Genomic DNA, 19,980 nt, shown 5'->3' with positions numbered 1-19,980 from the left:
GGAGAAAATATTTGCAAATGAATCAACGGACAAAGGATTAATCTCCAAAATATATAAACAGCTCATTCAGCTCAATATCAAAGAAACAAACACCCCAATCCAAAAATGGGCAGAAGACCTAAATAGACATTTCTCCAAAGAAGACATACAGATGGCCACGAAGCACATGAAAAGATGCTCAACATCACTAATTATTAGAGAAATGCAAATCAAAACTACAATGAGGTATCACCTCACTCCTGTTAGAATGGGCATCATCAGAAAATCTACAAACAACAAATGCTGGAGAGGGTGTGGTGAAAAGGGAACCCTCTTGCACTGTTGGTGGGAATGTAAATTGATACAGCCACTATGGAGAACAATATGGAGGTTCCTTAAAAAACTAAAAATAGAATTACCATATGACCCAGCAATCCCACTACTGGGCATATACCCAGAGAAAACCGTAATTCAAAAAGACACATGCACCCGAATGTTCATTGCAGCACTATTTACAATAGCCAGGTCATGGAAGCAACCTAAATGCCCATCAACAGACGAATGGATAAAGAAGTTGTGGTACATATATACAATGGAATATTACTCAGCCATAAAAAGGAACGAAATTGAGTCATTTGTTGAGACGTGGATGGATCTAGAGACTGTCATACAGAGTGAAGTAAGTCAGAAAGAGAAAAACAAATATCGTATATTAATGCATGTATGCGGAACCTAGAAAAATGGTACAGATGAGCCAGTTTGCAGGGCAGAAGTTGAGACACAGATGTAGAGAATGGACATATGGACACCAAGGGGTGAAAACTGCGGTGGGGTGGGGATGGTGGTGTGCTGAATTGGGCGATTGGGATTGACATGTATACACTGATGTGTATAAAACTGATGCCTAATAAGAACCTGCAGTATAAAAAAACAAACAAAACAACTAATACTAAACTTTCATTGGGTTATTTGTATGGAAACATGTTAATATAAATGTTTCAGACATTACATGAAATTTCTAAAAATCTTATATTTGTATTTGTATGGAAATATGTATGGAAATATGTTAATATAAATGTTTCAGACATTACATGAAATTTCTAAAAATCATATTTGTATTTGTATGGAAATATGTATGGAAATATGTTAATATAAATGTTTCAGACATTACATGAAATTTCTAAAAATCTTATATTTGTACTTGTATGGAAATATGTATGGAAATATGTTAATATAAATGTTTCAGACATTACATGAAATTTCTAAAAATCTTATATGTTCTGGTATAATGTTATAAGTAATAATCCTAGTTATTACTTTAAAATGTATATCTCAGAAATAACTAATTTTCTTGTCAACTGCATTATTATGAACTGTCATCAAATCTTTAACCATGGTCATTTTTAAGTCTTTTGTCATTTACAGACAGTTCTGGGTGTACTCTGATGATTTTGCAAATATGTTCCTATAAAAGGGTTTCATCTTCAAGAAATACATGGAAAAGACTCTGACAAGTACAGGTTTCTGGTAACGGACTGTACTGCTGAACTGAATGAATAAGCATTTTCAGAACTCTAATGAAAAACTGATGAACTCATAAAAGTGCTAACATAAGATCAAGATGAAAAAAAAAAATTAATTACATGGGACTGAGTGAACTGATGAGGATGAGTATAATTTTTGTGACTTTCTGTCTGAATTTAAAAAAAAAAAAAAAAAAATTCCACAAGGACTCAGAGGCAAAGAATATACAAATCAATTTTCACTGCAAAGTAAAGGAGCTGTTACAGTGGAGGATTACTGGACTGAATGTCAATACTATGACATAGTATGAGTGTGTTTCATGTTTGGTAATTGCAATCATTGTTGCTTTTGTTGTGGTCATCCATGTACAATGCTTGGTGTCAGTCGATTTATCTCTTGTAAAAATAAAATACAGTGTGTGTGTGTGAAAAAAAAAAAAAAAAGAAAATAAATAAGGAAACAGAAGCTTTAAATGACACAATAGACAAGAAAGATTTAATTGATATTTATAGGACATTCCATCCAAAAACAGCAGATTACACTTTCTTCTCAAGTGCGCATGGAACATTCTCCAGGATACATCACATCTTGGGTCACAAACCAAGCCTCAGTAAATTTAAGAAAATTGAAATCATATCAAGCATCTTTTCTGACCACAACACTCTGAGATTAGAAATGAATTACAGGGGAAAAAACGTGAAAAGCACAAACACATGGAGGCTAAACAATACGTTACTAAATAACCAAGAGGTCACTGAAGAAATCAAAGAGGAAATCAAAAAATACCTAGAGACAAATGACAACGAAAACACGACAACCCAAAACCTATGGGATGCAGCAAAAGCAGTTCTAAGAGGGAAGTTTATAGCTATACAAGCCTACTGAAAGAAACAAGAAAAATCTCAAGTAAACAATCTAAGCTTACACCTAAAGGAACTAGAAAAAGAAGAACAAACAAAACCCAAAGTGAGCAGAAGGAAAGAAATCATAAAGATCAGAGTGGAAATAAATGAAATAGAAACAAAGAAAACAATAGCAAAGATCAATAAAACTAAAAGCTAGTTCTTTGAGAAGATAAACAAAATTGATAAGTCATTAGCCAGACTCATCAAGAAAAAGAGGGAGAGGACTCAAATCAATAAAATCAGAAATGAAAAAGGAGAAGTTACAACAGACACCGCAGAAATACAAAGCATCCTAAGAGACTACTACAAGCAACACTATGCCAATAAAATGGACAACCTGGAAGAAATGGACAAATTCTTAGAAAGGTATAACCTTCCAAGACTGAACCAGGAAGAAACAGAAAATATGAACAGACCAATCACAAGTAATGAAATTGAAACTGTGGTTAAAAATCTTCCAACAAACAAAAGTCCAGGACCAGATGGCTTCACAGGTGAATTCTATCAAACATTTAGAGAAGAGATAACACCCTTCCTTCTCAAACTCTTCCAAAAAATTGCAGAGGAAGGAACACTCCCAAACTCATTCTATGAGGCCACCATCACCCTGATACCAAAACCAGACAAAGATACTACAAAACAAGAAAATTACAGACCAATATCACTGATGAATATAGATGCAAAAATCCTCAACAAAATACTAGCAAACAAAATCCAACAACACATTAAAAGGCTCATACACCATGATCAAGTGGGATTTATCCCAGGGATGTCAGGATTCTTCAATATACACAAATCAATCAATGTGATACACCATATTAACAAATTGAAGAAGAAAAACTATATGATCATCTCAATAGATGAGGAAAAAGCTTTTGACAAAATTCAACACCCATTTATGATAAAAACTCTCCAGAAAGTGGCCATAGAGGGAAGCTATCTCAACATAATAAAGGCCATATATGACAAACCCACAGCAAACATCATTCTCAATGGTGAAAAACTGAAAGCATTTCCTCTAAGATCAGGAACAAAACAAGAATGTCCACTCTCGCCACTGTTATTCAACATAGTTTTGGAAGTCCTGGCCACAGCAATCAGAGAAGAAAAAGAAATAAAAGGAATACAAATTGGAAAAGAAGAAGTAAAACTGTCACTGTTTGCAGATGACATGATACTATACATAGAGAATCCTAAAGATGCCACTAAAAAACTACTAGAGCTAATCAATGAATTTGGTAAAGTTGCAGGATACAAAATTAATGCACAGAAATCTCTTACGTTCCTATACACTAACAACGAAAGATCAGAATGAGAAATTAAGCCAACAATCCCATTCACCACTGCAACAAAAAGAACAAAATACCTAGGAATAAACTTACCTAAGGATGTAAAAGACCTGTACTCAGAAAACTATAAGACACTGATGATAGAAATCAAAGATGATACAAACAGATGGAGAGATATACCATGTTCTTGGATTGGAAGAACCAATATTGTGAAAATGACTATCCAAAGAAATCTACAGATTCAGTGCAATCCCTGCCAAATTACCAATGGCATTTTTTTACAGAACTAGAAAAAAAAATCTTAAAATTTGTATGGAGACACAAAAGACCCCTAATAGCCAAAGCAATGTTGATGGAAAAAAACAGAGCTGGAGGAATCAGACTCCCTGACTTCAGACTATACTACAAATCTACAGTAATCAAGAAAATATGGTACTGGCACAAAAACAGAAATATAGATCAATGGAACAGGATAGAAAGACCAGAGATAAACCCATGCACCTATGGTCAACTAATCTGTGACAAAGGAGGCAAGAATATACAATGGAAAAAATACAGTCTCTTCAATAAGTGGTGCTGGGAAAGCTGGACAGTTACATGTAAAAGAATGAAATTAGAACATTCCCTAACACCATACACAAAAATAAACTCAAATGGATTAAAGACCTAAATGTAAGACCAGACACTAGAAAACTCTTAGAGGAAAACATAGGAAGAACACTCTTTGATATAAATCACAGCAAGATCTTTTTTGACCCACCTCTTAGAGTAATGGAAAGAAAAACAAAAATAAACAAATGGGACCTAATGAAACTTAAAAGCTTTTGCACAGCAAAGGAAACTATAAACAAGATGAAAAGACAGCCCTCAGAATGGGAGAAAATATTTGCGAATGAATCAATGGACAAAGGATTAATCTCCAAAATATATAAACAGCTCATGCAGCTCAATATCAAAAAACCAAACAACCCAGTCAGAAAATGGGCAGAAGACGTAAATAGACATTTCTCCAAAGAAGACGTACAGATGGCCAAGAGGCACATGAAAATCTTCTCAACATCACTAATTATTAGAGAAATGCAAATCAAAACTACAATGAGGTATCACCTCACACCAGCTAGAATGGGCATCATGAGAAAATCTACAAACAACAACTGCTGGAGAGGGTGTGGAGAAATGGGAACCCTCTTGCACTGTTGGTGAGAATGTAAATTGATAAAGCCACTATGGAGAACAGTATGGATGTTCCGTAAAAACCTAAAAATAAATTACCATACGAACCAGCAATCCCACTACTGGGCATATACCCAGAGAAAGCCATAATTCAAAAGGACACATGCACCCCAGTGTTCACTGCAGCACTATTTACAATAGTCAGGTCATGGAAGCAACCTAAATGCCCATCGACAGACAAATGGATAAAGAAGATAAGGCACATGTATACAATGGAATATTACTCAGTCATAAAAAGGAACGAAATTGGGTCATTTGTAGAGACATGCATGGACCAAGAGACTGTCATACAGAGTGAAGCACATCAGAAAGCGAAAAACAAATATCGTTTATTAACGTATATATGTGGAATCTAGAAAAATGGTATAGATGAACTGGTTTGCAAGGCAGAAATAGAGACACAGATGCAGAGAACAAACATATGGACTCCATGGGGGAAAGCTGGGGCGGCGTGGGGAGGAGGTGGTGGTGGGATGAATTGAGAGATTGGGATTGACATATATACACTAATGTATAAAATAGATAACTAATAAGAACCTGCTGTATAAAAATAAATAAATAAAATAAAATTCAAATCAAAAAAAAAAAAAAAAGACCACCAGCCCATTGGATAAGGGCCCTACCCTTATGACCTCATTTAACCTCAGTTACCTCCTAAAGGCCCTATCTCAAATACAGTCACAATGGGGGGTTAGCACTTCAACTTATGAATGGGGGGGAGGCACAATTCAGTCCAAAGCAGCTGTACTAAAAACAACATCACTTACGCAAAAATTACAGTGATCGACCTTTTCTTTGTGGTTATATATGCCAGTGCCAAGTGCTTTATTTGCACTATTCTTGTAATCCTCTGGTATCCTATCTGGTAACTACCATTATGGTCCACTTTTTACATGTAAGAAAAAGATCCCCCAAAAGATTAAATAATAAAAATCAGAACATGCCTTTCTCCTGATTAAATTTTTCCAGTGACTTCCTATTATTCTTAAAATTGTATCCAAACTCGTCCATGGTGTACATGGCCTTCCCCAATAGTTCTCTCTAGAATATTCTTCTCATAGATCCCTGCATGTTTGGCTGTTTTGTGAATCAAGTCTTAAGTGAAATACATCTTCTCAAACCTTGCAACTCTATCTAGTGCTACCCCTCCCAATTACCTGCCAACACAATGGCCTGTTTTTATTTTCTTTATAACATCATTTCAAAGTATTTTATTTTATTATTTTGTGTTTATTTTGTTATATTTTTGTTTGTTTCACGTGTCTTATTAAAATGTAAGCATTGGGCTTCCCTGGTGGCGCAGTGGTTGAGAATCTGCCTGCCAATGAAAGGGACACGGGTTCGAGCCCTGGTCTGGGAAGATCCCACATGCCGCGGAGCAACTGGGCCCGTGAGCCACAGCTACTGAGCCTGTGCGTCTGGAGCCTGTGCTCCACAAAAAGAGAGTCCGCGATAGTGAGAGGCCCGCGCACCGCGATGAAGAGTGGCACCCGCTCGCCACAACTAGAGAAAGCCCTCACACAGAAACGAAGACCCAGCACAGCCAAAAATAAATAAATAGATAAATTTAAAAAAAAAAAATGTAAGCATTATGTGGATAAAAGCCTTGTCTTTCTTCTTCATCTCTTTATCCCCAATATCTCAAACCTGGCATAGAATGGCAACAAATTACACTGAATAAATGCACAAGTAGATGAATGCAGGAATGAACGAATGACTTGTCCATGACCACACAATTAAATAAATGATAGAACCTGAATTCTAAACTAGTCATTCTCATTTCAAACTCTACAAAGTAATGTCTGAAAGAATTTATTCCAAAATTATACATCAAACCTAAAAACAAGGAATAGATTAATTCCTAGAAGAATTTGATTGAATAATAATTATAACCACCATTTATTAAGGGCCTACCCTGTGCCATGTACTGTGCTAAGGGTTTTTCGAGCACTGTATATTTAACCTTCAAAAACATCGTATAGCATCACTGATATTATCCTCCTTTTGCACTGAGGAAATTGAGGCTCATAGAGGTTGAGTAATTTACCCAAGTCACATCAAACAGGTGACTGAGATCAGACGAACCCAGGTCTGAATGTCTTTAGAATTTAAACTATTACACACCATACCATAAAATTTGAGTTGTTTTCAAATAATGTGTCAAATTGTATTTATTTCCTGTTCTAAATATGTACTTACTTGATACTTTAAAAATAAATTTAGAAGAATTTGTGTCAAAAAATAATATGTAAATTTTATCATCACTCCTGACACTGTCCTTGTCTTCAATTCTTTCCCTCGCTAGAGAAACAAGATGCTACTTGATGGTGAAATCTTCCCAGCACTAAAATCTTATATGTTATGTAGAAGCGCAGTTCCACTAGATAGAAATTATAGATGGAAGATGTCCAGAGCTAATTCATTGCCTTTTAAATGAAATAGCAAGAATGTCTTTGAAGGGACATTTATACCACCTAATAAGTAATCTCCCAAAGTGCAGTGTGTTAGCGATTATTAACCAGCACAAACTGCTGAGGTTAATGAATAATGCTAATCTGAATCCATCTGCAGAAACTCCTTCCACTCGGGATATTTTTTCCTGGTTTTATCTTGAGATGACTATTTACACACTAAAGTAGAAATTAGAGACTTACAAAGAGTTATCAGACATCTACATTTAAACATCTATGGATGCAGAATGCTGACCTAAACATGGGAATAACAGATCACAAAGATAGTCTTCTGACTGTGTCTTTTCCAAGAGCCTGTGTGTAGCAGACCTGGAAAGCCAGCTTTCAACAGAAGCAGATGAGTTATGATCTGTTAGATTAAAGAATCCTACAGGGGAGAGGAAACATTAAAACATCCACAACTAAAACATCCTAAGCAACTCCGAAATGATGGTAAGAAAATAAGTTCATATAAATAGCTAAACTGCATAATATTCTGAAGCAAGTGAATAAAGCAGAGACTAATTATTGCCACTAAAAAAAGGTTAGGTGTGGGGTGCAGAGTTTGAGAGCTTCCCACTGACAGCCTAAACTAGCATACCATTGTAGAGCCAGCACACAAATCTAATGCACCTGATTTCAAGAACATCAGAACATCGAGTAGTACCACCAATATGGATTTTTCTTCACACATTAAAATTTTTCCAAACAAAAACTTATGTTTACCACTCTGTCCAGAGCTTTCACTTTTCTCCTTTAAACAGCTGGTGATTGAAGGATGAAATTCAATAATGCAAAAGTCCTTCAGGTTCTCCTGAAGAAATCTACAGCCTAGATCCAAATAACTCCTTATTATGTACAAGCAACGTAAAAAATCCACCCTTATTGAAGACAAGAGAAAGATTATGGAAAAGTTTTCCCAATCTCACATTTCATTTGTACTTGTTGAGTGACTTCCTAGATGGACAAACTGGCTTCCCAGCTTCTGGTCAGTTCCCCATAGCTCTCCATCATGCCTGTCACTGTTAAAGAAGATTATTCCTCCTTAAACTCAAATATAAGCATATCTCTTGCCTGCCCCAAACCTCTGATGATGCCTATTTCCTACAGAATAAAGCTCAAATTCTCCAGCCTGGCCCTTCAGACCCTCTCCAATTTGGCAATTTCCTACCTCTTCAAACATGTGTCCAGGACACACAGTCCCATACTTACACTCAGTTCCCTAAATGGACTCTTGAGCTACATACATCTAGGCCAGCATTTCTCAAACCCTGTGCTCCAATGGGCTTCCCAGAAACAGTTCAGGAAATAACACTCTGGCCTTGGCCCAGGCAGTTTCCTCTGCCTGAAATGCCCTCTTTGTCCACATCTCTAAAGTTCCAGTCTTCTGGGAAGGGCCACATCAAAGTGCATCTCTGCCAAGAAAACAAGTGATTGTCTCTTTGCCCAACTCTTCCAGAGATTATGGAAGCTCTCCTTTGTCACTTTATAAATAAACATCAATACCATGTGTTATGGTTTGCAAAAAAACTTTTGCAAATATTACCTCTAAATTTTTACAGAAGCCCTGTGATTTCAGTACTATTTTCTTGGGGAAAGAGGAAGAGATCTTCAGACTCTCAGACAAGTTATTTCTATCTGAATCTCATTTTTATCTGTAAAATAGGAAGGATAATAACATAATTAAGGAATCATTGAGAATATTGTTATGATTCATAAAACAAGGTACTTATTCCCAAGGACCTTACACAGTTCTCACACAGGGAACACAAACTGATGAACTATAAACAAAATTTGACTGGCATATATTGAGTTTGGCCTGCACGGTACTTTTTTAGTTGAGCCAACATTTAAAGATTAGGAGTTCACATAAAATCCAGATCAGCTATCCAGCTTATATTACTCTCCTAAAAAGAAGAAAAGGAGGAGGAGGAGGAGGATGAAGAGGAGGAGACTGAACAGTAATGCCCTGGAGTTGAGAAGCTGGTATCTCCTTTGAGGAAGGAATTCATCTCCAGTGTGTCATAGTCCCCACCAGTCTCTTTTGTCTCCTTGACACTGATGCCAAGCGTTTATCATCATACACTGTTGTTTTTCTCATAGGAGAGAAATATATCTCGAGGATAATCCAAGAGTAACTCATGTTTCAGGAAAACCATGAAACAGCACAAACTCTGTGGAAGTAAAAACTATTTGTAAACATTTGCTAGTCAAACAAGTGAATCCGTCTTACACCTGGTGCTATGGTCTGAATGTCCGTGTCCCCACCAAAATTCATCTGTTGAAATCCTAGCCCACAAGGGGGATAATATTAGGAGTTGGGACTTTGGGGAGGTGGTTAGCTCATGAGGGTGTATCCCTCATGAATGGGAGTAGTGCCGCAGAGAGCTTGCTTGCTCCTTGAGCCATGTGAGGTTGCAGTGAGAATATGGCTGTCAATGAGAAGCTGGCTCTCATCAGACACCGAATTTGCTGGTTCCCTGATCTTGGACTTCCCAGCCTTCAGAACCATGAGAAAGAAATGTTTGTTGTTTATAAGCCACCTAGTCTATGGTATTTTGTCATTGCATCTCAAACAGACTAAGACACCTGGGCTGCTTCACTCATTTACATCACCATCCTGGTCTCTGGAGTCCTTTGGATTTGCAACCCCAGATCTAGACTGTGAACTCCATGGTGAGAGAGAGAAAGAGAGAACCAACATTTTGTTGTTGTTGTCTTTACTTACTGCCATATCGTCCATGCATAGAACAATGCCTGGCACAAAGTAGATCCTCAATAAGTGTTTGTTGAATAAACACAATCAAACAGTAAAAGAGATGGCTATTTAAAAATGATAACTGTGGGCTTCCCTGGTGGCGCAGTGGTTGAGAATCTGCCTGCCAATGCGGGGGACACGGGTTCGAGCCCTGGTCTGGGAAGATCCCACATGCCGCGGAGCAACTAGGCCCGTGAGCCACAACTACTGAGCCCGCGCGTCTGGAGCCTGTGCTCCGCAACAAGGGAGGCCGCGACAGTGAGAGGCCCGCGCACCGCGATGAAGAGTGGCCCCCACTTGCCACAACTAGGGGAAGCCCTCGCACAGAAACGAAGACCCAACACAGCCATAAATAAATAAATAAATAAATAAATAAATAAAATTTTTTTAAAAAGGGAACTGGCATCAAGTTTAAAAAAAATAAAAATAAAAATGATAACTGCAATTACGCAGTGACAAGTACTACAAAAGAAGCATATACTAGATACAATGGAAACACAGCAGACTTTGCCTCTTCATCCAGCATAACATATAATAAAAGTGAGCAAATAAGAGTCTGTGTCTCCTTGCCCACTCTCCACACCACTCCCCACCCTAAATGTTAGCGTCCATAGCAGGGTCAGAAACATCTTCTGCAAAGGGCCAGACGGTAAATATTTTAGGCTTTTCGAAGCATGCTGCCTCTATCACAACTATTCTAACCTGCTGCTGGAGCACAAAAGCAGCCATAGCCAATATAGAAAAAAATGACTATGGCTGTGTCCCAATAAAACTTTATTTATAGGCAGTGAGCTAAATTTGGCCCACGAGACAGAAATTATTTTTATCATCTTTTTTGTTTGTTGAATTGAAGTATTCGGACTCTGATCTCTGCTGATACATATTTTTTATTTACTTGAAGCAATGTAAGTGCTTCAAGTGCTTCAATGTAAGTGTATTGTCAAGTGGTCTGACAATAACCACCTCCAGAAAAATGCTGCTGCAGTAATAGTAACAGCATTTTTTCTGTGTGGCTTCCTAATGGAAATAAAAATCTTTGGACTTTCACAATTAAAGTCCTGACCTCAATACAAATGCTTGGTCTTAAAAAGATCCAAGGGAGTATCAACTTAGAAACCTAACTACTTGTGCTGGTGTAAAGAAAATTGGCCTTATTACCTTATTTTCTCTGATGAGAACTCGAGGAATGGTATTCACTGAGATTATATTGGTTCCCTAAATTATAGTTTAGGGCTTCCCTGGTGGCGCAGTGGTTGAGAATCTGCCTGCCAATGCAGGGCACACGGGTTCGAGCCCTGGTCTGGGAAGATCCCACATGCCGCGGAGCAACTGGGCCCGTGAGCCACAACTACTGAGCCTGTGCGTCTGGAGCCTGTGCTCCGCAACAAGAAAAAGGCCACGATAGTGAGAGGCCTGCGCACTGCGATGAAAAGCGGCCCCCGCTTGCCACAACTAGAGAAAGCCCTCGCACGAAACGAAGACCGAACACAGCAAAAATAAATAAATAAATAAATTTTTAAAAGCCCCCCCCCCCAAAAAAATTATAGTTTAGATACCTGGGCTAGAAAAAAAAGGATACCGTATTATACACCTGCGACATTCTCTTAATGAGAAAAAAAAGCAGTTCTTCAGATGAAAGGAAACATCTCCATGTTGAAATTAACAACCTCTTTAGTCCTGATTGTCCCCAGTGGAGCTGGAAAATAACTATTCTAGAATAGAAAATTAAGGAAAGTACAGAGAAAGGAGACAGAGAACATGGAGAGATAGAGTAAATAATGAGGAAGAGAATAGACTAGGAAGGGGGGAAATAGTAAGGAAAAAAAAGAGACCAACGAGCCTGCCATGGGAAGTGGCAGGTTGTCAGGGATTCCTTGGAGGTCACGTAAATATGCCAAGGTCACGGACAACCAAAGTTCACAGTTTTGTTTTGTTTTGTTTGATCTGGTACATAGTACTTTACATAAGTTAAGGTAATTGGCTTATCTCAATTCTACGTGTTGGCTTGCAAATTGTTCCCCTTCCCCACTCCCACCCGGAATTCCAGCCCCCACACACACGGAGGGCAAGGAGAGACCGAGGAAAGAGGCAGGCCACTCCGGATTGGTAAGTGGCAGGTTTTATAAGCAAGAGAACTTACTTAGGCGGTTTAATAAACAAGGGAACTTACGAGGCTTGTCTTGGGCGGAGGCAAGATGAGTAGAGCGCCACACCGGGCCACCAGAATCTTAAAAGTTCATGTAGGGGTTCAGTCCTATATTCAGTTCAGATGGTCTCAACACCACCTGACTCTCTCAAGGCTGCATCCTTGAAACAGCCCCGGCTGTGGAATGGTGGGCGGAATGTAAATTCCAAGGAGAGGGGGAGGGGGAGGAGCCTCCAATTGCCCGGGGCCAGATCACGGGTCAGACTGCAGTCACCACCTCTGGATGACCTTCTCCAATATCATGAAACAAACGTCTATTTTAAAACTCAGGTCAAATATAATTGCTTCAGTGTTACCTTGGTGTGTTTGCTTCCCTGGAATCTGCACTGGTATACATCGCACTTCCACCGTCTGAAATCTCTGCTGTGAGAAGAATCATGCTGCATTTGCCAGTGAAAAAAATACAGGGGCTGTAAAATAGGTCAGAAATGACTAAAACTGCATTGACTGCCTTTAACGTAACTTGTTGATTTCAAGGAGGACTGAGAAGTTGGTTCTTACAAGTGTGAAAGGAGTGTAAGGAATTCTAGAGAAACTTAACTCCCTTGATCCACACTCTGAAACCACTGCTGAAACTAAAATGGTGAGATTCACATGTGTTTTCTTTTTCCTGTAATTTTCCCTCCCTGTTACAAGATGGCCACCAGGTCTTTGTGTTTTCTTCTCAGGGGAGTTCACGTTGTAAGGCCCAAGCAGAAGTTGCCTAAAGATTATGCATCTTTCTGGATTTTTTTTCCCCCAGAAGTCTAAACTCATTTAGGGAGTTAGGCTAGGTCTGCAGGGGAAGGAAAGAAGGAAATAAGGTGAATGCTTGAAGGGAGAGCTTCTCCCAAGACTAGGAAAGGAACTGAGAGCTGTGGATTCTACAACAAAAAAGCTTCCGCAAAATGAGGAGATGGCAGGACCCCTAAAAGGAATGATGGCTTGGTGTATGCAGGGAGACTGGACAGTAGGTACCCAGCCTCACAAAGACTCAGGCTCCAGCTTGTCACAAAAGACACTGTGTGGTATCACTGATATATATAAACTCTAAAAAAAAAAAGATTGAACTCAGAGAAAGAGAGAACAGAATGGTGGTTGCCAGGGGCTGGGAGTGGGGGAAATGGGGAGATGTTGATCAGAGGGTACAAACTTCCAGTTACAAGATGAGTGAGTTCTGAAAATCTAACAGACAGCATGGTGACTATAGTTAATAAGGCTGCAATGTATACTTGAAAGTTGCTAAGACAGCAGATCTTAAAAGCTCTCATCACAAGAAAAAAAAAATTGTAACTATATGTAGTGATGGACATCAACTAGAATTATTGTGGTGATCATTTCACAATGTATACAAAATATTGACTCATGATGTACACTGAAACTAATATAATGTTATCAATATATATATATCAATTACATCTTATTTAAAAAAAAAATACTGCAATGTATACCTGAAATTTACTGAGTGTGGATCTTAAGGCTTCTTACCACCAAAAAAAAAAAGAAAGTAACTATGTGAGATGATGGCTGTGTTAATTTATTTGATATGGTAATAACTTTACTATATACATATATATAAAATCATATTGTACATTTTAAATATATACAATTTTATTTGTCAATTATATTCAATAAATCTGGTTGGGGGCGATGGGGGGAAGCAGGAGAGCTTCTCCCTATCAAGGTGAGAGGTGATCTTGGGCAGAGATCTATTTGAACCAAAGACATGAGACTCATCCCCAAACATTCTCACCATAGGATTCACCTCCCACCCATTCCAGCCTCACCAGCACCTTTGCCCAATCTGGAGACAGAGAAAACTCCAGTAACTAGTGAGCCATTATTTCCATCCAACATAATGAGATACAGGCTCAGATCAGATTAAATTTGATTTAGAGACGAAAAAGAAATTTCTTACACCTAAATTTTGGGGTAGAATAAAATTCATTGCTGTTGTAGCACTTTTTAATGAGTCACTTTAATTTTGTACAGTTCAGTCACATCTCACATTAAATGCAAAGGAGTCTCATTCTTATTCTCAGCCTCCTCCGCTCCTGGCTCATGAGCTACAATGTGTCAGACGCTGTTCTCAACACTTTACTGCAACTCAGTAAGGGAGATACCATGATTGCCCCCATATCACAGATGAGGAAACTGAGGCACAGAGAGGTTGGATAAGGTACAGAGCTCCCACAGCTTGTGAGCAAGAGAACTGGGACTCAAAGGCAGGCAGTCTGACTACAGAGGCCACGGTTTCCACCAGTCGGGTGCTATTCAGGCCCTTCAGGCTGGGTGCCTCCACCACGCCTCAGTTTAAATCATGCAGAACAAGAAGTTCCATGTGCCCTCAGCGTCCTGGTGTAGCCATATGATAGCAGATGTGAAGACTTTGAACATTAAACTAAGCTTCAATGAATAGCCATTGAACTAAATGTTTTCCTTGACAATCTCCAAAAGCAAAACAAAGCCGTTTTCAACAATAGTGCCAATTCTAGTGCTTTTAAGTTTTAAAAACGGTGTCCTGAAGTCCAACCAATTCCTTTTTTTAGATTTCCAGAGAAACAGAGAAAGCCTTATCAGCACACCTCTCCTCAAAGCCCCATGTGCCTTCACAGGAGGGAAATGCCATTCCCTCCCAGTGTATGTGGGTGTGGCTCCAGCAAGAAGTAAACTGGGCCAGGAGACTGTCATGTGATAGGAAATGGGAGGGGGAAGTGTGTTCCCTACCTTGTCTCTGAAGTGTCACCCTTCCTCCACTCTAGACCCAAGAGGAAGACCACAGCTTGCCTGATACTTGGGGGAAGCCTGTTCAGGGGGGTGTATAAAAAAGAGCAAAGATCTGATTAAAACCCCACAGCATATTCTCAGTCTAATCTCTTTTTTTTTCTTTCCAACATGATTTTAGCAATTATGTTTATCATTTAAATGCCCCCTCTTGCTCATAACTTGGATGATTCTCACATGGCCTGTAGACTGTTTACTCTAATTGTGTTCTTATTAACATTCCCATTTTAAATGACTAAAAATAAGACTTTGACCTTCCAAAGTGAGTGCCTGATTACTGCCCTTCCTCCAGGAGAAATTAACTTTGGAAATATCTGCCAAGTATGTCCAGGGTGATACAACCGTTTATTTTTCTTCCTATTTGTTTCTTTAAAATAGAGTCTCCTATTTCCTATCTGGAAGAGACATGGGGGTAAAGGATCCCTCGGGCCCCAGAGAAAATATCACAAGGTACTAGTGACCAATGGAAAAGGCTTTCATAGGAGAATGCTAAAGTGATGAGTCTTTCTCACAAACTCACTGACCTAATGCTTTTGGTTTTAGGAAATAGACCAAATAATGACTGTGAAGTATTTTTCATAATACATGCCAGCAGTTAAAAATGGTTCAGCCATTAAACTGAACCATTTAAGTTCAATTATTCCATGTAAAGTAAAGCTATCATTTGATTATTTCAGGGGGGAGGAAATAAGATTATGCATCCCTACAAAAAAACCAAAAAACAAAACAACAACAACAAAAAACACCTCCTCAGGAATGTGGAACATAAAGAAATAGGATAAGGAGGATTATTTTTCCTAAACAAAATTGAACATTAAAAAATATGAGTTAAACACCATTTTAAATGAATTAAAACAATCAAAGATCAAAAGAGCTATTTGTAAAGACTTGGAAAACCTAACCCAACATATCCCCTGTGCCTTTATAAATGTGTTTGGTAAGTGGTAAGTGTCAGTGCCAAATAATAATTCTATACATTTTATTGATAATTGTCTTCAGCCTGACATATGGAAGGAAACATAATAGTTGCAGGGAATTGCAGCAATATATTTAGTTCCCTTAAACCTCTGCTTCAATCACCTTTCATAAAGTAAAAGAAATGAAAGGAACTTTGTAGGATATACAAAGGAAACTAAACTTATTGATATATGCCAGGAGACCCAAACCAATTCCTTTCATCCAGACACATAATTCTTACTGCAGACTGGGCTCTATTTTTTGGATGAGCAGTCATTCCCTCCCATTAGGGAAGAATGACTACCTCTGATTATGTATCACTATCATTAAAACTAAGGAAATGTGCCCACCCACCCCTTGCATATGAAAGGGAAGAAAAGTAAAAAATCATCATCATCAGCTTCCAAGCACTGACTGTTTATACCTTTTATAGGGATCCATGAATCTTCCAAAATGAATGACAATGGATAAGCTTCCTCTAAGATTTTTCAGGATGCTGCTGGCACATTTCTGCCGGTAAAGCGATTTACTTTGCCCTCAGAGGAGGAAAAAGAAAAGGGAGGACTTAGAAAAATAAACTAGCTTGAACATAAAATTATAAAGCTGAAGAAATAACATATGAAAGAAACAGTCCACCTATTTTCAATTTTAATCATCTCAAAACCTAAAGGAGAACTAAACTTCTTTATTTCCCCAACTGAGGCCATTTTTGCTAAAATTGCAAAACCAGTTATTTTGCAAAAGAAAAGGAACAAATAATAAAGATTTTGTGCTGTCCAGAGTAAACACTATGGATTAAAGAAGAAGGAGGAAAGATAAAAATGACGCTCACTTGAAAAGAAGTAATTTCAATTAACATATTTTCTACTATGTACTTTAATAATAATTAATCAACATCCAAATTACAAATTTTTCTAACAAAATAATTTCTAAATCCATAGCTGATGTCAGGAGACTATAAATAATCAACAATATTTTGAAAGTTAAACATCCTTAAGATATTTACTGGTAATTATTCACAATTAAGCAAAGAAATGATCTTTCTACCTGTTATGAATTGAATACTGATGAAACAGTAAAATTCGTTCAATTATTCCTTCATTTAAAAAATATTTATTGAAGGTTTACTATGTGCCAAGCATTCTTCTAGACACTGAAGGTACAACAGTGAACAAGAGGCGGAAAAAAATCTCAGCTAGTAGGGTATAAGAAAAGAGCTTTCATTCCAGTAAAGACTGGAAATAAAATAAAAATAAATATATGTATGTTTGATGGTGATAAGTACTATGGAGAAATAAAGCAGGAAAGGATGATGAGAGAGTATTGGGGGTGGCAAGATTTGGAGAGAGGTTGGGGGGTAGAAAATTAAATAATTAAGGCTTCCCTGAGAAGGTAGAATTTGTGCAAAGACCTGAAGGAAGTAAGAGTGCAATTCATGTTGATATCTGGAGCAAAAGCATTTCAGTCAGAGGGAAGAGCAAGTGCAAAGGCCCTGAGGCAGGAGTGCAGTTTATTTTCAAGAATCATCAAGAAGTGAGGTTACTGAAGGAAGCTTCAAAGTAGGGGTGGTGGTGACAGGAAGTAGCTGTTTGAAACCAAGCTTATGGAGAGGTTAAAGTTATCGACAACAACAAAGTTGGGATGTGACTTTGAGAAGAGAGAGCTGCAGGAGGGTGAGGACAAGGTATTGAGGAAGGGGAGGCAAAGGAAAGAAGTCGGTGTATTGGAGGATTCATCTGGGCTCCAAAATTGCTAAGAATGACATCAAGATGAGTGTAAGAGTGCCAGTGAACTAAAAGGTAAAATCTTCCAGAAACTCAAATGAAAAGGTTTTTGGTTTCTGCAAAATACTTATTTCACACCTTAACTGAAATCATAGTAAGTAGCATTTAAATTTTACTGTAAAACATTTCATAGGGATCTTAGAAGTACAGTAGAACTCTCTTAGCCCACCTCTACGGAACTAACTTACCAGATTACCCGATGCTCCCTCATCTCCCTATAAATCTTTTTCTGTTGAAGCCCAGAGCAGAGACCGCTGTCCAGTCTGCTTACTCAGTTCTCCTCCTATCAGTTGAGTTGGGTGCTTGCCAAGACTCAGTTGTTTGTTCCCAACCCTGTTTATGCTCCTTAAGCTTGTTTTTGTAATTGTATAATTGCGTGATTTAATGACATATCATGTCAGGCAGTGATATGTGATCGCGAAAAGAGTCGTGGCTTCTTCGAAAAACATAATGAACGCTAGAGAAAGAGTTTATAAAGGTAAGTCACTAAAACATATACTATCAGATTAGATGTGAGTGAGACAATCGTAAAATACTTTTAAAGAATCATAAAAACGTAGAGGGTGTCAGCCCTCAGGTGGCTGTGACCATGTCTTCAGGTTATTGCTCCACTTGGAAAAGTCGAACCAGAACTCACAATGAATCACAGGTGTGGCTGGAGCAAGAAAGAAGATGCAGAACTCCAACGAGGGCACCCGTGCTCAAAATGCAGACGGGGGTCTACACGAAAATATCGATGAATGAGTATAAGTTTATATGTTCTTGAGATAAGTAAAATCTTTAAGGTGCCTTTTCAAAATAATGCCCTGCTTTAACCAACTTCTTCAATTAACCATTTTAACTACCGCCCTGATTTCATTAGACTAAAGGGCTTCGGATGTTATTTTAAACTAGACCAGAATTTAGACAAGCAAACCATAGAGATCAAATGATTCATTCCTTAAGTAAGTCCTTTATACACATAGGAAAAAAAATTACCTGGTCGAACTGGGCAGTGACTTTGATTTTTCATTGTTATTTTTGTAGTCTTATTACTGGAATGGGAACAATGTTACAAAAGTATCCAGGCCACCCTCTTGCTTTTAAGGCAGGCTGCCCCTGAATTCCTAAATAAATGAGCATCTCTGCCTTGAAGTTTCCCTTTGATTCCTTTTATATCTGAATAAGAGTTGTGATGTAATAAATTATGTTATAACTTTACATTCATCATTCACTAGTGTAGGCTGCACGCATGTGGTTATGAAGCAGGAAGATAAATAATTAAACTGACCTGCTCTAGTTCAAAAGGATATATAACAGTGTGACAGAGGGAAAAAAACAGTGGTTATGCTGCTGTACAATTTGACCCAGTATTTCTGCCCAAATCCAGAACATTAGATGAAATCACCATGACCAGGCAATCCACCAAACATAGAGAGACTCTGCTGAGGACTCTAAAAACAGGGCAACCGTTGCTAGGGTGGTCAGGAACAGATGGGCAGTATCAACATGGTAGAAGGGGAAAGCAGTCTCATATATATATACACACACATACACACACACACACATATACATACATATATGTATATATGTTATTTTTAAAATATTATTAAATATATTAAATTTAATATATTAATTAAATATATTAAATTTAAATATAATATTTAATATATTATTAAATATATTAAATGTGTTTTTAATATATATTATTTTTTAAATATCTTACCATTCTATTTGTAATTTATCTCAATAAAGCTGGAAAATAAACAATATACTCTCTCAGAAGTTCCTGCTTTTTACTGTGGGAATTACTTGGATGCAATGAGAATATGGTTCAGTGAGAATTTAGAGGAATGTTAGCTAAATTTGAACTATATTTTTCCTTTCCTACTCACACACATTAAAAAAAAGCAGGAAAAAGTCATTTTTCAAGGATGCAATTATAGTTAGTTTTGCCACAAGAACAGCCTCTTCAGGAACTCTTAGTAGTGAAGCTGGTGAGTAGCAAAAACTAAAGGTAAGTCGCATAACGTTAACTAGTTAGGATGTCAATGCCAAGGGCATGATCTTTGAAAGCAATCTCTTTTGAAGGCAAAGATGGATGGACTCTGTGGGGTTTTTTGTTTTTTTTTTTTAATTTATTTATTTATGGC

At 37.8% G+C, this 19,980-nt stretch overlaps 1 long non-coding RNA gene across 1 annotated transcript in view; it reads right to left on the bottom strand.

The window, feature by feature from the left end:
- The window catches only part of LOC132373414 (uncharacterized), a 169,721-nt gene extending 157,270 nt beyond the window's left edge, over nt 1-12,451 (bottom strand). The window contains exon 1 of the long non-coding RNA XR_009505418.1: nt 12,309-12,451. This is a non-coding gene — a long non-coding RNA (uncharacterized LOC132373414). The remainder of the gene's footprint in view (nt 1-12,308) is intronic.
- Between the last annotated feature and the right edge of the window lie 7,529 nt (nt 12,452-19,980).

Source organism: Balaenoptera ricei, chromosome 10 (assembly GCF_028023285.1).
Source record: "Balaenoptera ricei isolate mBalRic1 chromosome 10, mBalRic1.hap2, whole genome shotgun sequence".
NCBI lineage: Eukaryota > Metazoa > Chordata > Mammalia > Artiodactyla > Balaenopteridae > Balaenoptera > Balaenoptera ricei.
Note: the sequence above shows the minus strand (reverse complement) of the source record. Positions and strands in the feature narration are given on the sequence as shown.